Consider the following 20650-nt stretch of genomic DNA (forward strand, 5'->3'; position numbering starts at 1 on the left):
TAAGTGGGTCTCTATCTATTCATTTAAATAGTTTATCATTCTTTGCTTGTCAGAGATACCAAATTATCCATGGAAAAGGGTCTTTGTCCATTTATGGATCTTCAATACTATTCTTCTTCCAAAAAGATAGTCCTTGTTAGTATATATGTTGGACCAGAGAATATATTCGGATGAGACGGTGTAGCTGCAAGACCAAACACTTGAACTGTCGGTGGACATTCAAAGATAGCATGAGTTCCTGACTCATCTGGATCCCCACACTTTGGAAAAATAATTGTAAGACCTGTTTCTCCTCTCTCGAGAACGGCATGTTATGTACCATAAAATGTCGAATTAAACTGATTTATAAAAACCGAATAAAATATTAAACCTTTTAATAAATTAATCCGAAATAAAATGAATTTGGCATTTAAAATCAAACAGGTTGAATCAAAAAGTTGTATAAAACATTAATGAAAACCGTAATAAAATCACAACAATCGCAAGCACACTTAACTCTGGAGTTCTAAATGTATGTGTGACCGAAAAGGTAAGTGCACTTTGGTGACATGGGTATCCAAATCAATTCTCTTAAGATTTTCAACATATACCGCAAACTGGGATGTTACAATTCACCCTCTCTCAAAGAACGCAATGTCTCCGTTGCGCCCCAGGATTGTTACCAATGTTAGTGTGAGCCCTCACTGACTCCAACTTGTTTGGGTTTGGCTCTGATACCACTTGTACCGCACCGTCAGTCGCACGGATTGGGGTCCACGGGCCGAGAGAGCGGATGTGGGAGGCCCATTAGCCATAGGCGGTCGCGGTGTTACAATATTATCACATCGCATATGGCGACAATTCAAGTTCCTGGTGACTGCTACATGTCCTGAGAGTAAGTGCCATATAAGATGACGAATCTTTTGTGGAGCATTTACCTTCCAAGCAAAGGATTGGAACTAGAGAAAATGACTAGGATAGCACTAAAAAAGTTGTTGTCACAAATATAGCCTCTAAGAATAAAAATGACCAAAATAGCACTTAATGTTTTATCAAAAGAGATAAAAATGACCAAAATAGCACTTAATGTCATTAGGGTTTAGAGTTAATGTGTGGGGTTTAGGATTTAGGGTTTAGGGTTTAAGGTTTAGAGTTTAGGGTTTAGCGTTTAGAGTTTAGGGGTGGGGTTTAGGGTTTAGGGTTTAGAGTTAAGGGGTGGGGTTTAGGATTTAGGGTTTAGGGCTTAGAGTTTTGGGTTTAGAGTTAAGGGGTGGGGTTTAGGATTTAGGGTTTAGGATTTAGGGTTTAGGGTTTAGAGTTTAGGGGTGGGGTTTAGGGTTTAGGGTTTAGAGCTAAGGGGTGGGGTTTAGGATTTAGGGTTTCGGGTTTAGGATTTAGGATTTAGGATTTAGGGTTTAGGGTTTAGAGTTTAGGTTTTAGGGTTTAGAGTTGGTGAGTGGGGTTTTGGGATAAGATTTCAAATTTTGTAAAATAAAAAAATTTTAAATTTTTCAAAAGATAAGATGCTTTTTGGTCATTTTAGTTTTTGAATGCTATTTTTGTGACATAAATTAGAAATGTGCTATTTTGGAGATTTGCCCTTGGAACTAAGTGTATAATAATTGCCACGCAAAACACGGGCCATAAGAGAGTCTAGAAATTGTATCAATCTCCACAACTGTTTCGCCAGCAAACGACATTAAACTCTTGTATCATCCTAAAACCAATGCATCCCTCTTCTCTTGATAAACACAACTTTTCCCATTTTTCCAATGAAATCCACGCTTTGGGGGGGTTTGAACTCCACCAGAATCGTGCAATAACACTTGCAAGTTTTTCGCCGATCTCCAATGAGAATAAGAAACTGGACATCACATAAGTCAGAAGATATTGTTGAGAGCACTTTAACCTTCCAATTTAACCTATCCCATTTCAACTTGACTGCAAACCATTAGAGCTTCACTGTTTCCCGAATTTTAGGAACCAAGCACGTCCACCGCAGTTTAATTTTGAGGTTCTATTATGTTTTGTACAAACTTTAGTCAAGTGCAACTTTACTACGTCGGTAATTAAAGATTAGGATGCACTTTGACAGGGTGGCAATAACAATCTGGGAGATTATATGTAAGGTGCTGGAGCAGTCAAAAGGAGCCACATTCCCCGAGTTAAGATAACCCCCGTAGATCATGGTAGCTGTTTTGGCGATGAAGCAGTTGAAGGTGGACTAGCTGTTGCAACTGCTCCAGGTCACAACTCTGTTAATGGAAGGGAGAGGGGAGGAGTCACCAGTTAAGGAAGATGGTTGCTCTGGAAAGAAGGCACCTACTCAGTTAAGGAAGATGGTTGCTTTGGAAAGAAGGAACCAAAGTTACAAGACATGATGACGTTTACATTGCATTTCCAGACATTATCAAGTCCGACTACTTCAAAACTCTTATGTCAGTGGTTTTCTTGGGTTTTTTAAACTCTACCATATCAGACTTCTTCAGTTAAAAAATAAGGCGTCATGTTTGCCAAAAAGACTTTTTTCCCTAGCAAACCATAATCAAATATTAAGCAATTAGTGGAGACGATGGACTGATTCGAAATGCATATATACAAAAACCAAACATTGTTTTTAGATTTTACATTAACAAATCTCACTAATTTGAAAGTTTTATGTCATTGGTTGTTCTAGCGTAAGACATCCAGTTTGCAAACCCATTACCCTTTCCAAACAAAAATAATCAATTAGTAAGCAATTAGTGTAGGATGGACTGATGCCAAATGCATATTCACAAAAAAATAAACATTGTTCTTACGTATTAGTAATACATTACGAGGATAAAACAATCACATAACACACTCCTACACAAACTTTCAATTACTCAGGAGCTATGCAATTAAATTTTATTTTTGTTCGGTCGATTCATAGGTTCTTAAATTCTCTGCTATGTTATTGCGGTCACTCTAATATATTGTTTCATAATTACAGAACAAATTCGTAGTTTTTTTCCCGTCAAGTAAACAAAACTAAATTTTACCAGTTCAAAATGTGAAGCAAATATTCCTCAAATCTTAATATTACAATTATAATAGTTGTATAAATTAAAAAGATTTTTTTATTGACTATACGGGTATATCATTTCTAACAAAAAAAAAGCAACGGTAAATATTAATTTAAGCTGAGTAAAACGTATATAAGAATTTAAAATTTTTTATATTTTTTCACTTGCTCACCCGCTCGTAGCGGGCTCAACCCTAGTAAAATATATCTTCACCATATTTGTGATTTTGTTTCTGAGAAGAAAAGAAAATTTGATGCGAACAACATGAAACAAAAGGGTGGCCTTTACATAGGGCACAAATCCAGTTTTTTTTTCTCTTGTATCAGATTAATTTTTCTTAAATTTTCATTTAGCCCCACAGCAACTTTAAAATAGATTTGATTACACACCGAACGGTGAAATCGATATAATTTAGATCAGTTGGTGTCATTGCTAGTACATTTTAATACTTTGTATGATTTCATATACATTACCCTATAGTCAGTCTATGTACCTAAGAAACGTTTTTCCTTTTATGAAAGTGTCAAATTTGTAACAGTTATTTGGTACAAAAAGATACTACTAGTTTACAGAATATACATTAATGTCAATGTAAGTTTGATACTAATCTCTACTATTAAACTAGATTTTGTGAGAATTAACAAACTTTATTATTTTATACCTTTTTTTTTTTAATTACATAACATTATAACTTTAGCTTCTTCTAACAACAGTTTTCTGAAAATGTCACAAAAAATGGTGGCCTTATTAACATAAACATCAAGAATTATGTATAGTACAGTTAGACGTTGTGAGAGTACGTTGGGTCATTTTCAGTGTGTCATAGTAGGGATGTCAATTAGACGGGCTGGGCGGATTTGGGCGTGTCCAGATGGACTTATTTTTTTGGAGCGTTTTTGGTCAAAGCCCAAATAGGACCATGTCCAAATAAGACCATGACCAGTTGGACTGCTCATGTGGTCCAGACGCCCACTTAATGTAAAAAGTTTAATTTTCAATTTAAAAGATGTACAGATTCTAAATTTCATATATAACATCTTTAACTTAATTAAACTTCATGTTCTACAAAAGATACTTAGACTTAAACTCCATGTTTTACATAAAGGTACTTAAACTTAGAGTTAAACATCATGTCTTACAAAAGATAATTAAATTTAGAATTAAACTTGATTGACTTCTTCTTTTTCTTCTTCTTCTTCTTCTTCTTCTTCAGAATCACCTAACATGAACAAACACAAACAAATGAGACAGAAACATGGACAAGTGAACAAGTTAATCCACACAAATCTATTTAGTTAAACATGCAAGCAAATCAGTATAAAAATCACAGCAGTCAAGTAAAGAGACATATCAACAATGCAGCCAAGTAAAGATACATATCTACAAACATTTCAGTATAAAAATCAGTAGAAAATCAGAAAACTTACACATCACTTCAAACCAACGCAGCCAATTTCTTGTACAAATGAGAGCTTGTAAATTTGATGGAAGAAGTCGGCTCCCATACTTGCTAATAACACGGCTTCCAACACTGAATGACGACTCAGAAGACACAGTTTTAATGGAAATTGAAAGAACATTGCACTTGTAGAATTATCTTGTACATGATTAGGACCATGATCATCTTCATTCTTATCCATCATCTCATCAACACTCAAATATAATCATCATCATTTAGGTTCAAATCATCGTCATCCATCTGAACAAAAGAGATTAAAGATAACCATTACCCCAATACACACGATTAAATGAAAACATATTCAAAACTGAAACATTAACAAGATTGAAACATATTTATCTCCATTAAAGAAAGGTTCCTCAGAAGAAAAACTCATATGAGGCAAAAGAGAACATGAACCACTAAATGAGAACATGAACCAAATATAACCTTTGCAACAAATCTAGCTTGCAATGAAGCTTGCACCGTTGTACGGATGTATACTGGACTGGTTGAGTGACAAGCCTGCATAAATAAGATGATAACAAAGCTTAGCATTAAAAAACCCATCAAACCGAGCCAAAGCAAACAATCGAACTTGAAGAACCCATCAAAGTTCAAACCTAGAATTGCAAGTTACAAGTCAATCGAACCCATCAAATTTCAGACCTAGAATCACAAGTTACAAGTCAATCGAACCCATCAAACCCAGAATCCCTAAATCGAGAGAGACCCATCAAACCTAGAATCGCAAACCCATCAAAGTTCAAACCGAGAATCACAAGTTACAAGTCAATCGAACCCATCAAACCCAAAATCCCTAAATCGAGATAGACCCATCAAACCTAGAATCGCAAACCCATCAAATTTCAAACCTCGAATGTTCTCTCTCTCTCTCTCTATCTGAGGAGGTGAAGATGAAGAATACTTTGAAGAACTCGTGACTTTACTATGACGCAGTTAGAGAGAATCATGAGTCCCTGAAGGCCAGAAATAAAATTATTATTTTCTCCAATTTCATTAACCCTAGATATTTTTAATATTTGGGCCGCCATGTCCATATGGTTTTGCCCATTTGGGCCATGGGTGTATTTGGGCGTCGCCCATTTAGACAAAACATTTTAAAGGTGGATTTGGGCGTGTCCATATTAGTCCATATTGATTTGGACATGGATTGCCCATGGACAGTCCCCATTTGACATCCGTACCAGTAACACATCCGTTTGAAACTAGAAAGCGTGAAGACATAATCGAAGGCAAATCACAAAGGAAGAAAGAATTAGATTACCTTGATTTGCTATCGGATCACCTAAGACTTTGAGAGAGAGAGAGAGAGAGAGAGAGAGAGAGAGAGAGAGAGAGAGAGAGAGAGAGAGAGAGAGAGAGAGAGAGAGAGAGAGAGCGCTCTAAACCTCAGAATCACTGAAATGGAGGTACAATAACAGAGCCGGATCAAAGTTTTCAGGTTAATGGGTCGTTAAACTTTTTAAGATAATGGGCCTTTTCTATTTTCCCTAAACACAGCGTTTCATATGTTTTTGGATGAGAATCACATTGGATACAGAGAGACAAGCAGCTAAGTAGAAGAAGAAGAAGAAGAATCATCTTAGCTTTTCGCCTAACTGTGAAGAATGCACATGTAAGTTTTGATTCACAACATATCTCTTGTGGTTGGTTTTCATTTCTTAAGAGTTTCTGGTGTTTTCAATCTGTTATGAATACAAAGCTTATGTATTGTAAGCTAAAAATGATAAATATTTCAACTTTACATGTTCTGTGAATTGATTCCTCAGAATGCTTAGCTTGAGATATTATTCACTACCTTATCTTCCTCAAACAAAGGAATCAACCAAACTCTTCTCCAAGAGGCCTAACAATGTTGTTGTTCGTACCTCTTTCTGAGCAATGCTCTAAGGCTTCTATTTTCAAACAATTCAATTACTTGTTCAGGTTTGTGCTGCTAGAGGTCCAAGGCCTTGATACCCTCGAGTATGGAAAACAAGGAAGAGAAGCGGAAGTATCTCCAAGGCTGCCAAGATTATTTTTCCTGTGTAATACTCTCTTCATCATGCTGTTGAATATTAGTAGCTGTTACCTGAGGTGATGAATCTTGTTATCTTCAGATATAAGAACTGTCAAACGTTAAAGAAGAAGTCTACGGAGCGCTTGACTCCTTCATTGCCTGGGACAAAAAGAGAGTGGAAGAAGATCATTCAGGTGGATGCTGAGCAAAGGCCAAGGAAGAACAATGGGATCTCACTTCTCATTACTAAACGCTCTAGCTGAAGATAACCGCCTCGACGAAGCTGAGGAACTCTGGAACAAACTGTTCATGGAGCATTTAGAAGGAACTCCGAGAAAGTTCTTCAACCAAATGATCTCTATATACTACAAGAGAGAGATATTCACCACAAGCTCTTCGAGGTAAAGTAAAAGTCATTTCTTAGCAGAGGCATTCTTTTCAGACAACCTGATGATGTCTGTTTTTTTTTTCTCAAGGTGTTTGCTAACATGGAGGAGCTTGGAGTGAAACCGAACATTGCGATTGTGCATATGGTTGGCAAAGTGTTTTTGAAGCTTGGGATGAAGGATAAGTACGAGAAGTATCCTCCACCACAGTAGGAGTTCAGATATTAAAGGAAGACGCGTTAAGGTAAAGGCGAAGCAGCTAAATGAGCTAAGCGAAGGTGAAGGAGGCTTAAGCAGCGACGAGGATAATACTGATAACGAGATTGAGAGTGTCATGGTTCTAAATGGGGTTGTCTGTGTAGAAAAGGATTAAAACATATTAATCCATTCGAGTTAGTACAAACGGTCTAACCTGTAAAAAGAATCAGTACAACACAACACCAAATGAGAGTTTTCAAGATCGAAGTTTCACATTTTCTCAAACAATAACACTTTTTTTTTCATATATATTTTGAATGAGTTTATAACAGTTTGTTATATTATTGGTCAAGACTCATGAGACAGCCGCTCCACTTCTAATTCTAATTCACCAGACTCAACATTCTGAAGCTTGATCGATCTTAACCTCTTGTTTCACTTTCCCATCTGTAATGTTGATGATGATGTCCTCTATAAGAGCATTGTCATGCGATTTCAGCCATTTTCCAATCTGCATATCTCTAAACATTTCAGGGACTCCAAAAGCCATTGCTGATATTAATCAGTGGTTGTATATCAAGTCTCGGCTTCTCCCATTATGTCATCCGCAGAAAGTGTGTCATAATCAAACGCTTGCTGCACAATCACCACCAAACCACCCTTAAGTAAAAAAAAAACTTGTACCAAAGATTCAAAGAAAGTTAAAACTGGTTTGGGATGTAAGCTTTTTTACCAACTTCACTGAGCCATAGTCATGAGGGACAGAGAGCATGAGTTCCCCATTCCAGACAGGGTTTAAGTTGCTCTTCTTTACAGTTGATTGTACAGTCTGGTAATAAGATGAAAAAGATCATCAATCAAATAACCAATACCTTCCAAGAATTTAACCAATACCACACCACGATTCGCATCCCCACAGCATGACGCCTTGCCTCCTCTGACGTCAAGCTTCTTGCACCAGACTTATAAAGGGGAAATGATGTTAAGAAGAGAGCCATGGAGAGTGAGCCTGACAGGAACTCGTTATGGAAGAGTTGTTATACTCCACGTAATCATGATCGACCATTTTCTGGTTTAAAAAAAGAACAAAGCAATTAAGTCTTTTCAAAGCATCATGATCTCTGTAACTAGAGATTTGGCCAAGAGATATACCTTTGGAAGTTTGTTAACTTCTTCATCAATCCCTGCAACATCACAAAATTCATCAATCGCATATATCTTCTCTCTGTCTCATCTGTCTTCCTTCTTATGTGATCTCCTCCACATCACTTAAGCATCTGCTTCTTGTCGTGGCTGTGGTTCCAGTTCTGTAGTGTATCATCAAACAAACTGTGCTATGAGAATAAGTAGGAACAAGTCAAGAAAATTTAACTCAAATAAAACAAGCCATTCACGTAAGTGTTTTCAATTGACATGTAACTTTGAAGTATGAGAAGGAACACACAAAATCACAATTTTCCTAGCTAGGGAAACATGGCATTGTCAACGGACAGCGTTTAAGATCACTGAGAAGACCTAAGTGAAGCTTCCTTCGCCGCACACTGAAATACTCAGTCATTGGGACCATGAAAGAAATCAACAAATCAACAGCCACAAAATATTTCAGCAAGAAGCAGAATCATAAGCGAAGAGGAAGATTGATACCAATTATTTGGGACTGGCGAGCCTCCATATGTTCTTCAAGAAGCTGAAGAGACCAAAGAGGATTCACGCCGAACAAACCGAGATATATGTCTTCTCTCCGTACACCACCACCACCATTTCGTTGTAGTCGTTATCACTCAAGCTTCTCTGTGACAGATCTAGATACATAAACACTGTAACAAATTGAACCCTAATCGGAAAAGCCCCAATCAAAACACTAAACCTGAAACAAATCAAAACCCTAATTGCAAACGCCCCAATACAAACCCTAAAACTGAAACAAATGGAAACCCTAATCGAAAACATGGGTTGATGTCGGGAGTGAATCTCACCGTCGTTGTCTTTGAGCGGTGATGGGTTGTTGTTCTGGGTATCGTTGGGTTCGAATTCGGCTGCAGAGGGGAGAGGCGTTCTCGGGAGATGACGGCGGTGACGAATCAGAGCGGTCTTTTATTTTTCCTCATGGAATCTCAATCTCTCATCTCTCTGTCTCATCTCTTATCTTTCATCTCTCTGTCGTGTTTCAGAAAAAGAATGGAGAGCATCAGAGGAAAGAGTTGAGATGAGAAGAGAAAAAGACTGGTATCTTCTTCTTCCTTATGCAATCTCTCATCTCTCTCTGTCTCATCTCTCTGCATTTTTTTTTGTTCTGAATTCAGATCTGTCGTGTTTAAGAAGACACAAGGAGAGGACAAAACACAATCTCCACCTTTGGATTAAAAAAATTAAGGGTAGAGATTGCAATCCTTGTGTATTCCTTTCAACCAATAGATTTTTTTTTTTCTTTTTATGTATAAATATTTATAGAATAATTGTTATGTTTATATTTGGAGGCAAGTGAACTAAAGTGAGAGGGAAAATGAAATTAGGGTAAGAGAGAAAAGATAGCGTTTTAACGTATAAGGATATTATATATGCGGCTTTTTATAGCATTGATGTAAAAAAACGCTATCTTAAATGTCAAAGATAGTATTTTTGACCAGAATGCTATCTTCTTATGCTATCTTTGCCCCCTCCCCTTGTAGTGTTGGTATAAACAACACACTATTTTGTTCGGTTTTTATAGGAGAACCTACCGGATAAACCTCATACGTTGGTCATGAGTAGCATCAGGTCCAGGCTTAGAGAAACCATCAGGTATAAATGCCTTGTAGATTGAATTAGCAGAGGCATTTCCTCCAATTTCAATCATAGAATCGACTTCTTCATCTGACTATTCATCTAATGTCACAGACAAGACCTAGAAACAACCTCTCAAACTATCAATAAACTTGGGAAAAGATTCTCTGTCAAGAAGCTGTATAAGCCGGAAAACCGGACTGACATAAACGATAGAATAAAAGCGATGTTAAGGAAATAAACGAATGTAAAAGACGAATACAAGAACGATAAGAAATCGTATTCGCAAAGAGACATGGAGTCGAGATATGATCTCTTTCCTTAACTCAAAATATTCGCTCCGTTAGTGAGACGGGACTGTACGAATATAGAGTCCCAGGATACAACCATGGCGGACGAATCACGCCTCACTCGTGATCGCCCTATCGAACTATAAACTCTACGAAACACTCTCTAGACTTACGTTGAGGGATCTGGTGATTTTTGTTGCGTAAAAACTTAAAGAAAAATGAAGGAGGAGACGAGTTTTTAAAGAAGAGAAGACGAGCCATTTTCCGTAACTAATGCCGCACGTGCGCACGTTGGCGGAAATCTCGCGAGGATCTCGGAGGCGAGGCGTTACGAAACTTCCTCCGCAAGAACTTTTCTCGTTTAAACTTATCGTCAAGAAGAGAGACAGCGTGTTGTTTTTAAACGAACTACGTGTTGTTTAAAATAAAATGCATGTCGTTTTTTTGGGAATTAAATGGCAAAACTTTGAGCTTAACTTGGTCCAAAAAGAATATTCTTATCGGGCCAGAGGCCCTCCACCAAGACCCAAGACCCAAGACCCAAGACCCAAGACCGAGCCGGCCGGACGGCGGCGGCGCGCGCGTGGGGAGCTCTCTCTTCCTCTGAGCTGTTTAACCTCTCATGTCATGAAGACATATATATACTCCTCAAAATCAACTCTCTCAACCAATGTGGGATGTTGTTAACTTCATTTCATTAAAGCCAACAAGGCTTTTTATAAGAACCCATAGGCCCATTTGTTTTCACATTTTGCCATATATTATTTGAGCCATTAGGCTTAATAATTAGGCCCAACAATCCCCCACATGAAAAGAAATGACTCTTCTAAAACATATGCAAACTAAATGCAGACTCGATAGACTTTAAAAACTATACTTATTCTAATCTTTACTAGACTAGACAAACTTATCGAGAGTGTTTGCGAAAAATTCACTGTGTTTGAGTTGGTGGCATTTTTAAGCCTTGAACCACTCATAGTTAATATCTGTCGGGTTTACTTTACCAGAAGGTGAACATGATGTCTTGAACCAACCGGTGTTTTATGTAAACCGAGACAACAGGCATAACGCAGCTTCATTTTCTCGTAGAACTTAGTTCTCTATTGTGTTCATTGTGGCCCTGAACTATTCCTGGTTTTCATGAGTGAACTTAGAGAATATAGCCTTGCATTCATTCTCCTAGAAACGGCCCCATTTCACACTCATTAGGTGATTGACCATGAAAAGTATTGAGTAATACCCGCTTAGAAGCTATGGAATCATTAAAAGCTTATGCTTATCCTTCACACATTTGTTAGCACTTTTATCATCTTAGGAGCTGGGAAGAGACTACTTTGTCTCAAGTGCTTTGGTTAGATTCTGTTTGATTTTGTTTTCCCTTTGAACCTACGTCTTGGGATCTCCAGTCATGATAGGTAGGGTTGCCATCAAGCATCCTCATTCGTTATAGGCTTTAAACCCATTCCTTTTGATGATTTAGCAACAACATCTCGTGGCAAACCTTTAGTAAATGGATCCGCTAGGTTGTCAGCCGATTTGATGTAGTCTATTGTGATTACACCAGTTGAGATAAGTTGTCTAATGGTTTTATGTCGTCTTCTGATGTGACGAGATTTTCCATTGTAGAGATTATTCTGAGCCCGAGCTATTGCTGATTGACTATCACAATGTATGCGTATAGCTGGCACAGGTTTCTCCCACATAGGAATATCTTCCAAAAAATTTCTAAGCCATTCAGCTTCTTCTGCTGCTTTGTCTAAGGCTATGAACTCAGATTCCATGGTAGATCTGGCTAACACTGTTTGTTTGGTAGATTTCCATGATATTGCTGCTCCTCCTAGTGTAAAGACATATCCACTCGTGGATTTTGAGTTTTTAGAATCTGATATCCAGTTAGCATCACTGTATCCTTCTAAAACTGCTGGTTCTTTACCATAGTGAAGCCCAAAATCTTTGGTGTAGCGCAAGTAATTGAGTACCCTCGTTATAGCTTTCCAGTGTGTATGACCTGGATTACTTGTATATCGACTAAGTACGTTTACTGCATGCGCCAGATCCGGTCTAGTACAATTGGTCAAGTACATGAGACTTCCGATCACACGTGCATACTCGTTTTGTGAAACCGCTTCACCTGAATTCTTTGTCAAGTGCATTTGGGGATCTAACGGAGTTTTTCGCCGTACTATTAGAGTAATTTTTAAATCTCTCTAATATTGTTTGAGCATAATGAGATTGGGTTAAGATAATTCCGTTTGAATTTCTTGTGACTTTAACCCCGAGAATTACATCTACTAATCCCAAGTCTTTCATCTCAAATGTCCCTTTGAGCATGTTCTTTGTTTGATTGATAATGTCTTTATTGCTTCCAATAATGAGCATATCATCTACATATAGACATAGCAAAACATACGCATTTTTGGTAGTTTTGTAGTATATGCATTTGTCACATTCATTTATTTTGAAACCATTTGACATCATTGTATTGTCAAATTTTTCGTGCCATTGTTTAGGAGCTTGTTTAAGCCCATAAAGTGACTTTACAAGTCGACATACTTTGTCTTCCTGTCCGGGAATGACAAAACCTTCAGGTTGTTTCATGTAAATTTCCTCTTCTAAATCACCATTTAGAAAAGCAGTTTTTACATCCATTTGATGGATTTCTAGGTCTCTTAAGGCTGCGATTGCTATCATCAGTCTTATTGATGTTATTCTCGTCACTGGAGAATATGTATCAAAATAGTCAAGGCCTTCCTTTTGTCGGAATCCTTGAACTACAAGCCTAGACTTGTATTTTCCACCAGGTTTTCGTGTCATTATCCATTTATTCCCTAATGCTTTGCAGCCAGGTGGTAAATCCGTTATGTAATAAGTATAATTTTGCATGATCGAATCAAATTCACTCCTGACCGCTTCGTTCCAGAATGGAGCTTCTGGTGAAGCCATGGCTTCTGCCAAAGTTTTTGGAACATTTTCTACTAAAAATGCCATTAGGAAATCTTCTCCAAAAGATTTTTCCTTCCGAGCTCTTTTGCTCCTTCGAGGTTCATCTTTTTCTTCATTTTCTGAAATATCATTTATAGAAATCTCGACGTTTGTCTCAGTTTCTGAGTTTTTGTCATTGTCTCTTTCTTCTCGAGTTCGTTTTGAACCTTGTTTTTCCTTATATGGAAAAATATTTTCAAAGAAAGATGCATTTCTTGATTCCATGACTGTATTTTCATGAATGTCTGATATTTCAGATTTATGTACCAGAAATCGATAAGCATTACTGTTATGTGCATATCCGATGAAGATGCAATCCACTGTTTTAGGTCCAATAGTGACCTTCTTTGGTGGCGGTACTGCAACTTTTGCCAGGCACCCCCACACTTTGAGGTATTTATACGAAGGTAAATTACCTTTCCATAATTCATATGGAGTTTTGCCAGTTACTTTGTGTGGAATTTTGTTGAGGATATAATTAGTGGTAAGCAATGCTTCCCCCCACATGTTCTGGGGTAACCCAGATTCCTGCAACATTGCATTCATCATCTCTTTTAGAGTTCGATTTTTGCGTTCAGCAACTCCATTAGATTCTGGTGAGTAAGGAGCTGTAGTTTGATGGATTATTCCATGTTCTTTACAGAATGCATTGAATGGACCATCATACTCGCCTCCTCTGTCGCTTCTAACTACTTTAATAGTTGTTTTAAGCTGATTTTCGACCTCGAGTTTAAATTCTTTAAATTTTTCTAAGGTTTCGTCTTTGCTATGTAATAAATATACATAACAATATTTTGTGCAGTCATCTATGAAGGTCACAAAGTACTTTTTACCACCTCTAGTTTGTAAGTATTTTAAATCACATAAATCTGTGTGAATTAAATCTAGAGGTTTATTAGTTCTTTCAACACGAGGTGATGGCGTTTTCGTGAGCTTAGCCTGTACGCATACTTCACATTTTTGTTTACTTGTTTTGCATTTAGGAATTAGATTTAAATTCATTAATCTTTGTATAGATTTGTAGTTTACATGGCCTAATCTTTCATGCCATATATTAAAAGACTCAACCAAATAAGCAACTGGCTCTTTCTTATTCATTGAAACTTTTGAAGCTACAACTTTCGGAGGGACTGTCATTACATTCAACTTGACAAGTCCACCCTTAACATACCCTCTTCCCAAATACATCCCATTTTTCCTAATCACGAGCTTGTCCGCCTCAAAATTTGTGGCGAATCCATTCTTGCTGAGCAAGGTTCCCGAGACCAGGTTCTTCCTCATGTCAGGCACATGCTTCACATTCGTCAGAGTGACCTCATGTCCAGATGTCATCTTCAAAATCACATTGCCGCGTCCTTCAATCTTGGAGACTGCAGTGTTTCCCATCTTGAGCTTCTCCTCAGTCATGCTTTTCTGATAGGTGCTGAACATCGCCCTATCGGTGCAAATGTGGGTGGTTGCACCAGTGTCATACCACCATTCCTTGGGGTTGTTGCTTTCAACCATGTTGGCTTCAGTCACCACAGCAACGAGATCCTCCTCTGTGAGATTTGCCTGAGCCTTCTCATCCTTGATCTTTTTGCGACACTCAACAGTCTTGTGCCCCACTTTGTGGCAGTAGTGACATTTCCCCTGAACTTCTCCACATTCGCATTCGCATTGATTTCAATGCCTTTGTTCTTGAAGTTTTTTCCAGAAGCCTTCAGGGCTGCAGCAGTTTTGGAAGGCTTGGCAGGAGAATGGGCGTGTGCCTTTCCTTTGCCTTTGTGCTCAGCCATGTTGACACTGTGCTCCTTAGCAGTGACCTTGTCAGCAATTCGGTTTCTGGATTCCATCTGAAGCCTCATGATGAGCTCCTCGAGCCCCATCTTCTTCTTCTTGTGCTTCAAGTAGTTCTTGAAATCCGCATAGCTTGGAGGAAGCTTTTCAATGAAGCTGAGAGTTGTGAATGTCTCGCAGATGGACATTCCTTCAGCAGCGATTTCATGGCAAATGAGCTGAAGCGCTTCCACCTGATCCATGATGGGTTTTGAATCCACCATTTTGAAGTCGTGGAACTTTGAGACCACATACTTCTGGCAGCCAGCGTCCTCACCTCTGTACTTCTTGTCCAGTGATCTCCATAGCTCTTTCGCCGTGGGGATCTCACAGTAGACACGGTACAATGGGTCAATGAGACGACCCAAAATGTAACCTTTACAGATGAAGTCGGAATGCACCCATATGTCAACAGTTGCAAGACTGTGAACATCATCAATCCCGTACGGAATCAGGGGCTTGTCCTCCTGGATGAACTTGTCCAGTTTCATCGTTGTCAGGAAGAACATCATCTTCTTCTGCCACGTTTTGAAGCCTTTGCCATCAAACTTGTCTGGCATCAGTCCTTGAGTGAACAAGCTAGGTACAGCCGGAGGAGTTTGAACTGCCACCGGACCACTTGCAGTTGCTGATACTGAACCCGTCTGATAAAGACCAGCACCGAATAGGCTACGGCGAGTGGTTTCATCAGCAGCATTTCCCGCAGGGAGGATAGTGCTCGTTGTTGCTGCAGCGGTTGTCACGCCAGTTGCATCAGTTGCTGCAGCGTTGAGTGGAGTCTGAATGACATCTGTGGTGTCAATGGGGGTGTTGTTATCGTTTGTCATTTTTCTGTAGAGAAAACATGAAAAACGGATTAGTACTCCATTCAACAAATAACATATTATTTTAAAGAAAATAATAGTCTAAAATCGATGTTCATTTTTGGTATTTGAACCAAATCATATCGATATAAGTCTGGAAAAAACGTTTTGCAAACTCGCTTAAAAGCGTTCGCAGAAACCATTTTTATAGACTTAGAATGTTTCACAAACTCGCTTAAGAAAACGGTTACTGAAACGATTCATGTATATAACGTTTGAAGAATGTATCAACGTTTTGCGAAAATGCTAGAAAGCAATCCGCAAAGCGTAATGAAATAAACCAGAAACGTTTCGCGGAAGTGCTCTAAGGCAAATCGCAAACACATTTAGGCAGAAACGTTTCGCGGATAAGCGTATAGCAAATCGCAAACATCGTTGTGAGATAAGAACAAAACGTTTCGCGGAAATGCTAGAAAGCAAATCGCAAACACGGTTCCAAAACCCGTTTCTATTAATCGTTTATCAACCCGATTAAAGCTTTAAACATAAAGCGATTTTGAGTTAAGATTGTAGAAGCCGGAAAACCGGACTGACATAAACGATAGAATAAAAGCGATGTTAAGGAAATAAACGAATGTAAAAGACGAATACAAGAACGATAAGAAATCGTATTCGCAAAGAGACATGGAGTCGAGATATGATCTCTTTCCTTAACTCAAAATATTCGCTCCGTTAGTGAGACGGGACTGTACGAATATAGAGTCCCAGGATACAACCATGGCAGACGAATCACGCCTCACTCGTGATCGCCCTATCGAACTATAAACTCTACGAAACACTCTCTAGACTTACGTTGAGGGATCTGGTGATTTTTGTTGCGTAAAAACTTAAAGAAAAATGAAGGAGGAGACGAGTTTTTAAAGAAGAGAAGACGAGCCATTTTCCGTAACTAATGCCGCACGTGCGCACGTTGGCGGAAATCTCGCGAGGATCTCGGAGGCGAGGCGTTACGAAACTTCCTCCGCAAGAACTTTTCTCGTTTAAACTTATCGTCAAGAAGAGAGACAGCGTGTTGTTTTTAAACGAACTACGTGTTGTTTAAAATAAAATGCATGTCGTTTTTTTGGGAATTAAATGGCAAAACTTTGAGCTTAACTTGGTCCAAAAAGAATATTCTTATCGGGCCGGAGGCCCGACACCAAGACCCAAGACCGAGACCGAGACCGAGCCGAGCCGGACGGCGGCGGCGGCGCGCGTGGGGAGCTCTCTCTTCCTCTGAGCTGTTTAACCTCTCATGTCATGAAGACATATATATACTCCTCAAAATCAACTCTCCCAACCAATGTGGGATGTTGTTAACTTCATTTCATTAAAGCCAACAAGGCTTTTTATAAGAACCCATAGGCCCATTTGTTTTCACATTTTGCCATATATTATTTGAGCCATTAGGCTTAATAATTAGGCCCAACAGAAGCAAGTGTACCAACGGTTATGTAAAATAGAAGGAGAAGGAAAGAGTCATTCATCACCTTTGAGATATGAGTGCTGAGGCTTCTGTGGACACCGCAACATTTTAAGCATATGAACACTCCGATATTTGCTGACCTGTAATAAAGTCAGTTATTGATTACACAAACCAAGATTTGGTATAAGGATACGGTTGCACTGCTAACTGTTAAAGAGCCACACAACGGTAAAAGATAATACTCATTTTTAAACAGGGATGACATACGCCCACTTTGGACCAGGGACAGAATCGGTTATCAGATTGAGTTAAAAGCTCCCTTATTCTCCTTTTACCTGTGAAACAACAATGTGAATGAGTCACAAACAAGTGGAGGTTTATAAAACTCTTACACCACAAAATCTTTTTTTTGATGTTTCAAGCCAGAATTACAAACATCATACGAGTATAGGAACACGCAAAAACAGAAATGGTTTGAAAATAAAGAAGTAATACCTGAGCCAGGCTTTCCAAGTCCGGCTGCAGAATAACTCATTGCTCTTCTAAGAAAGCTAACACAGAATAAAGCAAACAATCACACAAAACCATGTTAGAAAATACCAAAAAAGTTTCTTCATTCTTAAAGAGACCATGATCAAATTATGCTTTGCAAAATTTCAAGAACATATTCTTTTCAGTACCAGCTAGACAAAGGGATAATAAACCCAAATGTAAATATAGATATCAAACTGAGAAAGAGCAAACAAAAGAATTCGAATTTTCTCATTGAAATGGCCAAACAATCCGAAAAGATGGATCTTTTTATCCATTCCTGAAACCATTTCAACTAAGAAATCACGAACGACAAGGAAAACAAAAAAGCAAGACTTACAGATGATGAAACTCAACCCAAAACCAATGAAAACTTTTATGGAAGGAATAAGAACATGTACGAAAATAGAACAAGGAGACATAGATTGGATTAATGAGAGAAGAGAGACAGAGACAGTGCAGTGCTAGCACTTTAACAGGCCTAAGACATTTTTTTAATATTTTTATATTAATAATAATTTAAATTCTTATAATACATAATTTGTTAAAAAGACTATAGAAAAAATCTAAAACATACACCAATTTTCATATAAACAAACATAAACACAAGTCTAAATCATAGAAAGTAAAAGAAAATTGTGGCACAAAAACATAAACTGACAGAAACCTGTAAAACTTGTATCAAAAATAGCATAGCCGTTATGAAAACAAAAATGAGCTTCGAACTAACGGGCACACACCCATCTAAAAAGACACTGTAACCACTATACTATGAATTACTCATCTGGGCCTTAGAGCATGATTAACCCTAAAACCCCTAATGGAGTTCTTAATGATTTTTTTAGTAATGATTGTAACCTAAGAACTTTTGTTAAGAGATTCTCATTTTGAGTGGTCCAATGAAGGTATCTTAATTAACCGAGGGTTCTTAAAAAAATAAATTATCCGTTTTGCTCACCATTGTTGCAGCTCCAAGAACCTTTCTCCAGTTCATGAACTCCGGCTATTGTAGTCCCGCCTGGTGAAGTAACATCATCTTTCAACACACCCGGATGCTTCCCCGTTTTGCTCACCATTGTTGCACCTCCAAGAACCTGCCATAGACACACACAGCTCAGTCTTCTCTTTCTAGATTCAAAACATTAAGACAAACAGAAGAAAAGGTTAAAGAAGCTGTAGGGGACCAATGGGTCAGTTGACTGACCGTCTGTGAAGCTAAACCGAGTGCGAGTTCTTGGGGTAAACCAGCAGCTACTCCTCCATCAGCTAAAGCTTCAATGGCTAAGAATATGTATGCTGGTCCACTTCCACTGTAACAAGATTGAAAATATTCAGTTGGGTACATGAATGCTTGATTCGTGACTTGAACAACTTAAGACATTCAGAAACCGTGACGTACTGAGACCAGTGACAGCATCAAACATTTTCTCATCAGCTTTGAACATCTTCCCCACAGAGCCAAACAACTTAGCAACAAGTGCTCCGTCTTCTTCCGTTGTCCAAGGCTCATTACTATTTTACGCAAGACATAAAGTTCATCATCAGTAAGCATTTGATAGTAATAAATCACAAACAGGGACTCGGAGAAACTACCTGAAGCTGTCTCACCAACTGCAGCTGGTGTATTAGGCATCACCCTTACGAACCGATCTTGACCAGACCATTCCTAGCATAAGATAAAAAGGAGATCTTTCAGTAAAAAGATATATCTTTAAGTAAATTCTGCAGATCAATGGTCAATGGATTATAGATCTCAAATTGTTTTTATTTTCTATTCGATTGTGATTCAACATAGAAAAAAAACTCAGAGGTAGAAAGCATACCAACTTGAGGTTTCACAGAGAAGATCACAACATCGCTTTCTTTAACAACCTGCCAAATTTTTTCAACATCTGTCAAGTTCATGGTTCACTCCAATGAGAAATCTCTAGCTCCCTCTCTTTCTAAGATTACTCTAAGGAGAGGCAAAGAGAAGAAGAACCACTTACTTCTTCGCTACTGGAGAAGACATTGACGCCAAAGGACTCGAAGACTTGACGGCGATTCAGATTCGAGTGAACTGCAGTGGAGTTACGATTCGGAGGAAGCATCCCGGAGGCAACGACGCCTCTAGCTATACTCTCCACCATCTTTCCAGCTCCGATGAACCTTACCTTGAAGCTCTCTGCGGAAATTGGAAGCGTCTCCATCGCAAAAAAAAAAAAAAAAAAACCAAACTCTCTTTAACTGTAACACGTGTCCCTCAAGACCCGGCTCTTCCTTCTCCTAAATAAGACATGTTGCTTAACATAATTATCATTTTTCTTTTTTTTTAATTACAAAAAAAACCTAAAAACCCTTTAAGATATCCCGTTAATCATGGTCTTAAAAGTTATATATTTTTGGTGGGTCCAAGGCAAAATGCCTTTTTGATTATACTGTGAGCACTGTAATCTATTACAAAAACTTTTCAGATGAACAGAGAATTTATTATTATCTACACAAATGACAACTACGTGCCGCTCTCTTTTACTTTTAATTTTCCCCATTTTTTTGTTTGAAATGTAAATTTTGAAAGTGAGACTATGGCCAAATGTTTTTGTTACGACTGTGTTATTTCATGCTGACTGATTTTATTATACAGTTTTTGTTATATATGAACATGGTTTTTATATGCGCCGACTGCTTTGAAATTTCTCAGTATCTTCCAAAACTTCCAAATGTCTTAGTATGTTTCTAGACGGAGCTGCATTATTTTTGGAATTTGTTGCCCGTTTAGAATTTAACCTGCTGGAATTGTTGTTTACTGAATTTGAATATCAGATTCCTTTGTCTCGTTGTTTACTGGAGAGTTAGGTATCTTGAGTTTGGGCCAACAGTTTAATATCAAAACTAATGCAAAATAAGCCAGGTCCACGAAAGATAATAAAGGAGAAAGTCCGGATTAA

The 20650-nt window shown here is 38.2% G+C and overlaps 1 long non-coding RNA gene and 3 pseudogenes across 1 annotated transcript; 1 reads left to right on the plus strand and 3 right to left on the minus strand.

Moving 5' to 3' along the window:
- Positions 1-1474: 1474 nt before the first annotated feature.
- Positions 1475-5826, minus strand: LOC111205534. The gene is made up of 3 exons (XR_007321888.1): positions 4915-5826; positions 4454-4725; positions 1475-4245 (listed from the first exon to the last, which is right to left on the minus strand). It is a non-coding gene; the product is annotated as an uncharacterized LOC111205534 (long non-coding RNA).
- Positions 5827-6455: 629 nt separating this feature from the next.
- Positions 6456-7246, plus strand: LOC106393019 (annotated as a pseudogene).
- LOC106396477 lies at positions 7231-8509 on the minus strand (annotated as a pseudogene).
- An 8747-nt stretch (positions 8510-17256) lies between these two features.
- Positions 17257-20434, minus strand: LOC106393017 (annotated as a pseudogene).
- Positions 20435-20650: the final 216 nt, after the last annotated feature.

Source organism: Brassica napus, chromosome C4, assembly GCF_020379485.1.
Source record: "Brassica napus cultivar Da-Ae chromosome C4, Da-Ae, whole genome shotgun sequence".
NCBI lineage: Eukaryota > Viridiplantae > Streptophyta > Magnoliopsida > Brassicales > Brassicaceae > Brassica > Brassica napus.